The following is a 12,518-nucleotide window of genomic DNA, read 5'->3' as shown; positions in this document are numbered from 1 at the left end:
CTAGCTTTGGAAAAGAATAGCAGGTCATTTGTGGACAGAGGTAAAGCTTACACCCTCTTTAGTCTTAAAAGCACTTAGACCTTCTAGCTGGGAAAAATGTGGGTAATTTGCAATATTGTGAGCATTGGTATTGAGTCCCTTTACATTTGTGTCTTTAGGTGATTTTCACCTTTTGATGGATTTGGAAACAACTCTCTAGGCCCAATTACAGAAAAACTATAATGAAATTTAGTTGAAACAGTGCATGTTGCAGAAAAAACCTTATAACTATTGTGACTCTGCATCTGCAAGTGGGTAAAGTTTTCAGGGTAATAATAATAATAATAATTTACTGCAAATGGAATTGAGATGGAAATGTAGATATCATAGACTGGAAGCCTTGTTTTGGCACAATGCTTGAGTCCATGAATATAACCATGGTATACTACAATATAGTATAAGTATCACTTTTGTACATTCTTGGAAACCCAAAATGTCATGTTGCTTGTTTGTTTTTCTTGTTGTTGTTGTTGTTTTGTTTGTTTGTTTTTTGATAGTCACTCTATTGCAATGCTCTGCAACCAAACCCAAAATATATCCAGGTATAAATGTACTTATAGAAAGAATTGACCTAATTAGAGCAAGGTGTTGATAAAAAATTTCTCCATGTAATAATAAACTTGAGGTACTTTTTTTTTCAAGGTGCACACTTAATTCAATTCATTGTACATTTCAACACCAGAATTTGCATTGGTTTTCTTTTAATATAAATTTTTGTCTCTTGGTTGATACTCTGTGTTTGATGAAATATGCTAACCGAACCTTCTTTTTTCTTTGAAAATATTGCATTTCTTACTAAATAAACATTTTCCACAAACTTACATCAAGCAATTAATTAGGTCCCTCTTTCCAACAGCATTTGCATATCTGAGATCCATTTTGGAATTCACAAAATGTCAAATATTTCCATTAGTATTACAGTTGTTATGGTTACATGTCCATAATTATCTTTGCTGTTGCATTGTAATTTTTCTAGTGTACCTCATACTGATGCTGTTGAAATAACCTATTTATAATTTAAGAGTAAAGGAGTTAATGAGAGACCAGATAATATAAGCATGCCATTTATAAAGATCTGCCTAAAAGCGGCATTTAATACTTTCTGAGTCTGCTCCCCGCTGATTGATGGGCAAGGGACTGGGCAAAGGCAGGTTCGCGGCATGGCCAATAGGTCTGGTTGGCAAGGGAAAATGCTTTGCTGTCCATCACAGCTGGCCAGAATGGGCATGGTCACTGCAAGTGGGTCAAACCTGAATATTTAAGCTTTGAATCAGATGAGCTCACTGCGTTCCTGGCTCTCCTATGGCACAGGATGCACTCCCCTTGGCCAGTGACTCATGGACATGTGGACCTACACACAATGAACTAATGAACTTTAATTAGCTTGGTTGTGATCTACAACTGGCTGCAACGTGGATTGGAAGCTCTGGGATCTGGCCTTGTTTTTAGGTCTGCTGGAGCCCACAGCTGCCCCTCTTTCAGGACTGGCTTAAGGGGGATGGTACTTTGCAACTGGAGGAATGTAACCACGTAATAAAGCCTTTCATCACATTTCATTATGCCCTGTGGCTTCTCAAAATTCTGTATTCAGTGGTACACCAAAAAACTGACTCGCGTGGGTGACAGAAATTTGATTCCTCTGTTAACATCTACTGGTGAGAGAATCTGTTAGGGACATATATAGAATATTGGGGCTAGCTATAAGAAATATTAATCATGCTCTGCTAACCATGATTGTTTTCCTCTGAGTAAAGAAATCATATTCTGATCTGGCTGGGGATCTGGGAGGTAAGAACTGCCTATTATCATAGAAAGATTAACAATCTTGTTGCCCAAACAATGGAGACCCTGAGGAGCCCACCCCCAGCACACATTGCCTGTAATCTTTAACCATTATGCTCATCCTTAACTTATTTTGCCTACTCCCCCATGTAATCTTTGTCCTACCCAATATACGCAGCTGGTTTATGCAGGGGGAGAGGGGATTTCAGAGCAGATTTTTGTGGATGACCTGCTGCTCTTCCATACTGCCAGCATTATTGGAATAAACACTCATATATGATTCCACCGTACCTCTGCTTAATTGGCTCAAATATTGACAGTTAACCTGGACCCATTATTTGTCTGGTTTCATAATCTGGTGACCCAGATACAACCACCAGGGATGCCACTTGCTGCCTGGATTGGGGGTTTCTGGGGCTGAGGTCTGGAACTTTTATTTCCTGTACTGCCAGGAATTTACCTGTTTCATGTCCCAGCCACAATCCCAACAATCCCCATCAACTCAGCTAAGACCTAAGTTGAATCAAGCATTTTTGTACAACAGGAGAGGCATTTGCTGTCTCTCACCGGGGTTTTTTGCAAGGCATTAGGTGCATGTATTGTGTATGGCAAGGGAGGCATTTACTGCCTATTGTCTTGGGGAGCCTGATCAGCTCCAGGTGGCAAGAAACCTCCAATGGTCCTCCCATAATCTGCAAGCACATAGCCTGACCCCCTTTGGGACAAGAGACATTACTCTTCTTCACTGTTCTTCTCTCAAATGCAGGGCATTCTGAGGATTCAGTGGCTGGGCAGACAAGGAGAATGGTGTGAAGCTCTTGTCTGTGGGTTTTGCATGCCTATACATCTATAATAAAAAGGCATAATATGCTAATTTGACCGGAAAGCAGAATGATATTTTAGTCATTCTGGTCGCCTTCTGGACAAAATCCAAGTGGCGGGGGCCAAAGCAGTGGCGGTTAGGGGCAATCAGGCAGGCAAGCAGAGTGGTTGGGGTGGTAAAGCATTCAGTTGAGCCATTAAGGGCGTTCAGCCAAGCTAGTAAATTCTTTGCTTGCGATCAGGCAGGTAGGCATAGGCATTTAGGGGTGATCAGACAGCCAGGCAGAGGCTGTTAGGGGAGATCAGGCAGGCAGGCCAGTGGTCAGGGTGCCAAGGCAGACAGGCGAATGTGTAGGGGTGATGAGGCAGGAATGCAGAGTGTTTAGGGGTGCTCAGGCAGACAGGCAGGCCAGTGGTGAGGATCCAGCAGTCTTGGATTGTGAGAGGGTGCCAACCAGGCTGAGGGAGCCCCTCTCCCACTCCCCATGCACAAATTCCGTGCACTGGACCTCTAGTATTTAGAGGAGTGTCTCTACTGAATGTTGTTTTGTGTCTCTTTATTGTTGGGTTTGATTTGTTTAAAGATGTGTCATCCCCACATTGCTGAGGGCCCTAGCTGCTTATGGGCAGCTGAACCCATGGCAGGGATTACAGGAATTTCCCAGCAGCTACTGAGAATTTTTAATCTTGGGTATCTCCCTGCTCTTCCTCTCAAGGCACCAGCTGCCCCAAATGCTTAGCTAGTGAGAGTTTTCTGTCTGTAATGTAACTTTGGTTACAGATGGTCTTTGCTTGCTCTCTTATCTTATGGGGACTTAGTTCACACCTCACCATTTTATGAAAACAGGAGATCCTCTGTCTCTGCTATTTGGGCTTTGGCCACTCAGACCACAGGTCATTTGCTGGGCTGGGTTAGTGTGAGATAAGTTTCTAAGGCTAGACTTCATCTGGTGACTAGTACCACTCTGGCAGCGCTCGCCCAGCACTCACCCTCACCATGGCCATAGTCTCAGAGCTCTCCTGCATCTACTAGTCCCTGACTGAGGATAAGATAAATGCCCTCATGAAAGCAGCTGGTGTAAAAGTTGGACCTTTCTGGCCAGGCTTGTTTGCAAAGGCTCTGGGCAATGTCAATATTGGGAGTCTCATCTGCAATGTAGGGGCTGGTTGACCTGCCCCTGCAGCCAGTGCTGTACCAGCAGGAGGTCCTGCCCCCTCCACCTCTGCTTCTCCAGCTGAGGAGAAGAAAGTGGAAGCAAAGAAAAAAGAATCTAAGAAGTCTGATGATGACATGGGCTTTGGTCTTTTTGACTAAACTATCTCTTTTGTAACATAGTCAATAAAAGCTGACCTCTGTTTAAAAAAAAAAAAAGATTCTAAGGCTAATGTTCCAGTCAATCCTTTAGGAAGTACTCATTCATTTACTTTAGGGCTTGCTTTTATTTCTGTTTTGAAATAGGATAAGATCTCTTCTAATATGCAAGATTTCACTTTGCTCCATTCTATTCAGAAAGAAAAGTATGCAAAATAAACCTTTTAAACTCCACAAGTTTATCTCCTAGAGGACAAGCTGAAGAAGTGTCAGTGGAGGGACACTCCCTCTTTGTGAAGAAAGAGAAAATAGTAAAGTATTTGGTAACTGAAAACTTTGGAGTTCTGCTGTGTTAAACATTAAAATTTTTTAAATATCTAGGTATTTTGAAATAACAGGATACTTAAAATATTAACTAATCTGAGTTGGCCTACTATTGGCTTCTTGTTACAGAGAATCTAGGGGGTAGATTTTAATCTGTTAATAAATATGACTTCTATTTTAGTTGAAATATATCTCTGAAAATGTGAGTGTATTGCAACTCTGAGAAATATTTATTACTTACTTGTCACTTAAAATTAAGGTTTTAAGTGTCAAGAATTCTAAATAATTGGAAAGAAATTATGTAGTTTTGGTAATAGGAGGCCTGAAGTGTGGTAATAGATTTTGAAGAAAACATGAAATTGAGTTGTTCTACAGCTGTTTTTTTTTTTTTTTGAATGGGTAACAGGGTTTGTGAACCTTGTAGAAAGATTGTCAAGAGAAATCTTAAAAGGAAAATTATAGGTAATCTGAATTAATAAATGTCATTAGATTAATAAATCTGAAGTAAGCTAGTACAGAATTTGTTTATTCCTTAACCAGTCTGCTAAAATGGAAAATATCTTTGCTGTATTTACCCAACAAGCAAAAATTCTATTCATTATTAAAATTGTTATATATTATGTTATAGTAATCAAGTACTTGATTACTTAAAAAAGACATATTCTTAATTGTGGGAACCGAAATTTTACTAGCCCATGTTTGTATTTAATATCCTTTTGTCACTTTGAATGGATAAATAGTCTAACACTGTTTCATAATAATAATAATAATAATAATAAAAGTATATAATCTTTTGGTAACGTAAGTTTGACAACATTCCTTTTGAATAAAACGGCAATAAGAACTTGCATAGCCAGGGAGGAAAAGTCAGAGACTGCCTCCAGGGTTTCAAACAACAGGCTGACAAAAACATGAAGATTACATGCAACTGTTGAGTTTATATTAAACCCAGTGCTCATTTGCCATTCTAAAAACCCTAGGATCCATCACATCGATATTCAGTTTCCTTTGTTTGTGCTCTATGATGAGAACAACAATACCCACTTGACAGCACAACTACTTATAACACAATTTTCTAAGTATTTTGGCCCACTGTTAAGACCTACCATTCAGAAAAGAGAATCTTTTCAATAGATTGCTATAAATTGACCAGGCATCTGGTCACCCAAGTGTTCTGAGGGGAAGGGCATTGGGATTAATGGTGTTTCACACAAGCTATCACTACATCCCTTCTGAAGCATATGTGTGAAGATGAGTAATTCTGAGTAATTTCAAGTTTTATTATATGAGAAGCACATTTCAAATGCTATAGCTAGAGTGGATCCAAGATGGCAGCTAAAGGGGAGGGAATTCAGCAAAATAGTGTGTGAATTGGAGAGCAAAAGGAGAGTGCATGGACATGCAGGGAGTGTCTGTCTTTGTGAGTGAGGGAAAGTTATATTCTGCAGGACTGTTGGGGACTGGCGGACCAGGCTCTCCTGGTGGGGAAGCCTCTACTACTGCTGAAATCTCTCCTGCAGCAGCCCCCTCTGCCGCAGAAACCGTGCCATCTTGAAAGGGAGACCAGCTCTGATCAGAAACCCAGCCTTACCTTCACCCAGGAAGACCTTGGATACCTCCTGGGACCTTAAAGCCACAATGCCCCGGGACCAGCGATCACCTAAACTCTAGCCTCCCTAATCACGGGTGCCAAAATTTGTCTAGTGGGAGACAAGGTGGTGGCTGAACCCGCAAATGGGTCCTGCACCTTCTCACAGAGCAAATAGAAGGAACAGCTGATTTGAATAACATCCACCAAAAATTGGTGAATTAAAGATAGCTGGTGAGGCAATCCATGGACACAAAGGTCAGAGGTTATCTGGGAGTGGTAGGATTTGGGATCCAGGCTGTGGGGAGAAACACACACAGCCAGAACTAGAATCCCAGTGGGAGACTGCACTGCACCAGTTCCTCGGGCTTTGGGGTCAATGTAGCCCTTGCATGTGGAAGAGGGCCCATAGGGCTACTGGAAGTGAGGGACTCTAGATCTAATCCCATAGCCATGGGAGAGTTGCCAAGAAAGGCAGCCTGGAGTTCAATAACAGCTACGCAATGCTGGGGGAAGACAGTCTGAGGCAGTGTGGTTGCTTTGTCTTTTTGACTTCCTTGCTTTTGCTTGCTAATCACAGTACACAGGATCTTCCAATTAAAAAAGGTCACCGAGACTGCAGGGGAAGGTGAATTTGTGGAAACTGGGGAACAGAATAAGGAGAGATGAGCAGGAAACCTGTTCTGGGTGAGCCCGTCCCTCCAACCCAGTATTAATTGGGACACAAGGTGACCTACAAGGGATCTCCCATCAGACTATCAATTGATTACTCAAGAGAAACATATCAGTCCAGAAGGGAATGGAAGGAAATATACAAAGTCATGCTAGCAGGGTATGAATCCAAGAATACTATACCCAGCAAGGCTAACAATCAAAATTGACAGTGAAATCAGGAGCTTCACAGACAATAAAGGACGAAGGGAGTTTATAACCACCAAACTGGCAATGCAAGAAATGCTAAAGCATCCGCTGTAAAAAGAAGAAATAGGAAAGGAAGAAGGAACACAGACATAAAAGGTAAAAATGGCCACAAACAAGGACCTATCATTAATAACTTTAAATGAAAATGGATTAAATGCCCCAATCAAAAAACATAGGGTAGCTGAATGGATAAGAAAACATGACCCATATATCTGCTGCCTACAGGAGACCCACCTTAGAGCAAAGGACTCACACAGACTGAAAGTGAAGGATGGAAAAAAACATTTTCAGGCGAATGGAACTGAAAAAAAAAAAAAGTGGGGTAGCAATACTTCTATCTGACAAATGAGACCTCAAAAGAAAGGCCATAACAAGAGATAAGGAAGACCACTTTATAATACTAAAGGGAGCAATTCAACAAGAAGATATAACTCTGCCAAAACCAGGTTGGCTCAGTGGATAGAGCATCGGCCTGTGGACTGAAACGTCCCAGGCTTGATTCTGGTCAAGGGCATGTACCTGGGTTGGGGGCACATCCCCATTAGGAGATGTGCAGGAGGCGCCTGATCTGTTTCTCTCACATCGATGTTTCTAACTCTCTATCTCTCGCCCTTTCTCTCTGTAAAAAAAAAATCAATAAAATATATATATTAAAAAGAAGATATAACTCTGGTAAACATATATGCACCCAATACAGAAGGACTTAAATACATAAAAGAATTTCTGGGAGGTATCAAGGGAGAGATTGGCAGCAATAAAGTCATAGTAGGGGACTTTAATACCCCATTGACACCACTGGATAAATCCTCTAAACAAAAAATCAGCAAAGAAACATTATTCCTAAATGACTCACTAGATCAGATGGAATTAATTGACATCTTAGGAACATTTCATCCCAAAGCCATGGACTATACTTTCTTCTCAAGTGCACACAGGGCATTTTCAAAGTTAGACCACATATTGGGTCACAAGCAAAGTCTCTCCAAATTCCAGAAGATAGAATCATATCAAGCATCTTCTCAGATCACAATGGCATAAAATTAGAAATCAACTACAATAAAAACAATGAGAAAAAAAATCAAACACCTGGAGGCTAAATAGCATGCTAATAAACAATGATTGGGTTACCATAGAGATCAAAAAAGAAATAAAAAGCATCCTGGTAACAACTGACAATGAAAACACAACAATCCAAAAATCCATGTGACACAGTGAAAGCAGTCTTGAGAGGGAAGTTCATAGTTCCATAGGCTTACCTCAAAAAAATAAAGAAAATAATAAATAAATAAGTAAATAAATAAATAATGGTAATAAATTATCTAACCTTACAACTCCAAGAATTAGAAAGAGAGCAACAAGAGAAGCCCTGAGTAAGCAGAAGGAAGGAAATAATACAGATTAGAGTCAAAATAAATGACATAAAGACCACAAAAACCAAACAAAAAGAGATGAATAAAACCGAGAGCTGGTTCTTTCAAAGGTTCAACAAGATTGATGCACCTCTAGCCAGGCTCACCAAGAAACAAAGAGAGCAGACCCAAATAAACAAAATCAGAAATGAAACAGATGAAGTAACAACTGACCTCACAGAAATCCAAAGATTATGAAAAAATACTAGAAACAACTCTAGTCCAACAAAATGGACTACCCAGATGAAATGGACATATCTTTTGAAAAAGCTCCAAAAAATCCATCAGGAAGAATAAAAAACCAGAATCGGCCAATAACTACCAAAGAAATTGAAGCATTGATCAAAAATCTTCCAGCACTCAAAAGCCCTGGACCAGGCGGCTTTACAGGGGAGTTCTACCAAGCATTCAAAGAAAAACTAATACCAATCCTCCTCAGACTATTCCAAAAATATTCAAGAGGCAGGCACACATTGAACCTCATTCTATGAAGCCAGCATTACCCTATTCCAAAGCCAGATAAAGACACCACACACACAAAAAGACATCTATAGGCCAATATTCTTGATGAACATAGATGCTAAAATCCTCAACAAAATTCTAGCAAATCATATCTAGCATTACATTAGAAAGATCATACACCATGATCAAGTGGGATTTATTAGGTGGATGCAAGGATGGTAAAATATCCACAAGTCAATAAATATGATTCATCCCATAAACAAATTGAGAGACAAAAATCACATAATATAAATTGATGCAGAAAAAAGATTTGACAAAATCCAACACCTTTTCTTGATAAAAACTCTCAGCAAAGTGGGAAGAGAGGGATCATACCTCAACATAATAAAAGCCTTATGTGACAAACCTACAGCCAACATCATACTCAATGGGCAAACACTAAGTTCATTTCCCCTAAGAACAAGAACAGGACAGGGATGCCCACTTTCACCACTCCTGTTCAACATATTACTGGAAGTGCTAGCCATATCAATCAGATAAGGAGAAGAAATAAAAGGCATCCAAATTGGAAAAGAAGAACTAAAACTGTCATTATTAGCAGATGACATGATACTATAGATAGAAAACCACAAAGACTCCATCAAATAACTACTAGACCTAATAAATGAATTCGGCAATGTAGCAGTATACAAAATTAACACCCAAAAATCTATAGCTTTTTTATACACCAATAATGAACTCACAGAAAGAGAAACTAAAAACACAATGCCATTTAAAACTGCACCCCAAAATTAAGATACCTAGGAATAAACTAAACTAAGGAGGTAAAAGGCCTGTACTCAGAAAACTGTAGGACAATGGAATAAGAGATAGAGGAAGACATAAACAAATGGGAAAACATACCATGTTCATGGATTGGTAGAATCAACATCATCAAAATGTCCATACTACCCAAAGCATTATTACCAAGCCATGGTTCTCAAAACTGCCTGGTACTGGCAAAAGAACATACAGATAGACCAATGGAACAGAACAGAGAACCCAGAAATCAACCCAAGCCATTATGCTCAATTAATATTTGACAAAGGAGACAAGAGCATACAGTGGAGTCAACACAGACTCTTCAATAAATGGTGCTGGGAAATTTAGTCAGATACATGCAAAAAAATGAAACTAGAACACCAACTTACACCATACAGAAAAACAATCTCAAAACGGATGAAGAACTTAAATGTAAGACAGGAAACCATAAAAATCTTAGAGGAATCCACAGGCAGCAAAATATCAGTCATATATCATAGCAATAACGTTACCAATACAGCTCTTAGGGCAATGGAAACTGAGGAGAAAATAAACAAATGGGACTACATCAAAATAAAAAGCTTCTGCACAGCAAAAGAAACCATCAACAAAACAGGAAAGCCTACTGCTTGGGAGAAAATATTGGCAATGCTATTTGAGATAAGGGTTTAATCTCCAAAATTTACAGGGAACTCATCCAGTTTAACAAAAGGAAGATAAACAATCCAATCAAAAAATTGGCAAAGGACGTAGACAGACATTTTTTGAAAGAGCACATACAGAAGGCTGATAGACATATGAAAACATGCTCAAAGTCACCAATCATCTGAGAGATACAAATCCAAACAGCAATGAGGTACCATCTCACATCTGTCAGAATGGCTATCAACAAACGACAAGTGCTGGCAAGGATGTGGAGGAAAGAACCCTCGTGCACTGCTGGTGGGAATGCAGACTGGTGCAGCCACTGTGGAAGACAGTATGGAGTGTCCTCAAAATGTTAAAAATGGAATTCCCATTTGACCCAGTGATCTCACTTATAGGACTATATCTCAAGAAACTAGAAATACCAATCAGAAAGGATATATGCACCCCTATGTTCATTGCTGCACAATTTGGACACATAGCTAAGATTTGGAAACAACCTAAGTGTCCATCAGCAGGTGAGTAGATTAAAAAACTGTGCTACATCTACACAATGGAATACTATGCCGCTATAATAAAGAAGAAACTTTTACCATTTGCAACAGCATAGATGGAACTGGAGAGCATTGTGCTAGCCGAAATAAGCCAGTGGAATAAAGGTAAATATCACATGACCTCACTCATATGTGGGATATAATGATCAACCTAAACTGATGCAGAAAAAGAGATCAAGGGACAAATGGCAGTGGAGGTGAGGGTTTGGGTGGGGTGGGGGTGTCAGAGATCAACCGAAGGACTTGTATGGATGCATATTAGCATAAACAATGGATATAGACTGGTAGTGGTAGTTTGCCCTTGGGGGTGGAAACAGCTGGGTGGGGTCAATAAGGGAAAAATGAGGCATATGTAAAACATTAGACATTGAAAAAAATAATAGTAAAAATAATAAAAAGAATGCTATAGCTACCATACATAATAATGGCTGAATGGATCTGGGCAAAGTAAGTTGTAAATATTCAGAAAAATTATTAACGTTCAGTAAGTTGTAAAATATTCAGATCCACTATGATCTATGCCACTAACAAAACCTGTGATTCATGGGAGAGGTCAAAATATCAATGGTAACACGAGGTTGAAAGAAGATGATTCTGACCCTCCTAAATGACTTTGAATACTTCAAGTTTTCCATCATGGGAATAACTAGTGAGGTGATGGAAATATCAAGAGAACAAGATTAATGTGCTAGGCTGCATATCTGATGCTTCAGCCAGGCCTTGAGATATGGTCTCATGGCCCCTTCCCGGCACTCTGTACTCTCTGTTCCTAGAACACATAGATAGGAAGGTAGTCACTGTGCTGATGCTGTACTGTGTTGGGAACAAATTGTGTAACTAACTTTGTGGTTTGTGCAAATAAAAACGCTGTTACTCCTGTATTAGTCACTGCTGTTCAGCCTCTGCTTCGGCAGGGTGCTGTAACTGTAGTCGCTGCCCATGGAAGTTGGCACTGCAGTTCAGCCTTTGCTTAGGCAGGGTGCTGTTACTGTAGCACTGGTCAGCTTAATAAAGGCTCCTAAATTTTTATCTGAGTGCCTGGTGGTCGTCTCTGTGGGTCACTCCATTACATTTTGAGGCCTCAGTGAGATCCACTCCGGCCGAGTTGCTGGTGGACACCCTGGACTCCCCAGACGAGGGCACTCCAGTCTCCATCCCGGGTCCCAGGGAGGCAGAGTGTTTTCCTTCCAAAACTGCTATCCGAAAACGATGAGCCACCTGGACCTCCAGTGTGGAGGTAAGAATCTGGTATCTGTCTGTGGAACGTTCCCCTTAGGACTCAAAAGAGGGCTGTACGCAGCAGAACCTCGGATTCTGACCTCCAGGATGTGACGGCATCTGGGGGTCCTGGTCTGGGCAACCTTAGTTGCATTTGTCTGGTTTGTTTTGTCTTTGTTCTTTGTTGTCTTTGTCTTTGTCAAAATGGGTCAGTCTGGTGTATGAATGTAAGTGTGAGAGTCTGTGTGAAGTGAAAGCTACTTTGTGCTATCTGGCTGTACACATGAGATTATTTGTTCTGTTGTTTGTTTAAAGATAGGGAAAATCCCACTTTAGAGGGAAGACAGTAGAGAACTTTTAATTGCTTTTCCCTGAGGTATAATTTTGCTGTGTTAGGTTAAAATTTTAGAAGTCTAGGGTTAACTTAAAGGTATAAGGTTGCAACCCAAAGAAGCTTAAACAAAGGCTTGTTAGGTTAAGATTAGTACATTTTCTCATGGCCTGTGTAGGGTGAGGGAGAGGGACTACCAGATTTTTATCATGTGGTCCTGAGACCTGCGACTTGCCTACCCTTCCTGATAGATTTACAGTAGGTCTCTGTTGGGGAAGCATCCACTCTGACTGGGGGAGGAAGAGAGCCG

General features: G+C 40.3%; 1 pseudogene; it reads left to right on the top strand.

The window, feature by feature from the left end:
- Nucleotides 1-3,640: 3,640 nt before the first annotated feature.
- LOC139019873 (large ribosomal subunit protein P1 pseudogene) lies at nt 3,641-3,958 on the top strand (annotated as a pseudogene).
- Nucleotides 3,959-12,518: the final 8,560 nt, after the last annotated feature.

Source organism: Myotis yumanensis, unplaced genomic scaffold, assembly GCF_028538775.1.
Source record: "Myotis yumanensis isolate MYYU_CA2020_CCGP unplaced genomic scaffold, mMyoYum1.0.hap1 SCAF_1, whole genome shotgun sequence".
NCBI lineage: Eukaryota > Metazoa > Chordata > Mammalia > Chiroptera > Vespertilionidae > Myotis > Myotis yumanensis.
Note: the sequence above shows the minus strand (reverse complement) of the source record. Positions and strands in the feature narration are given on the sequence as shown.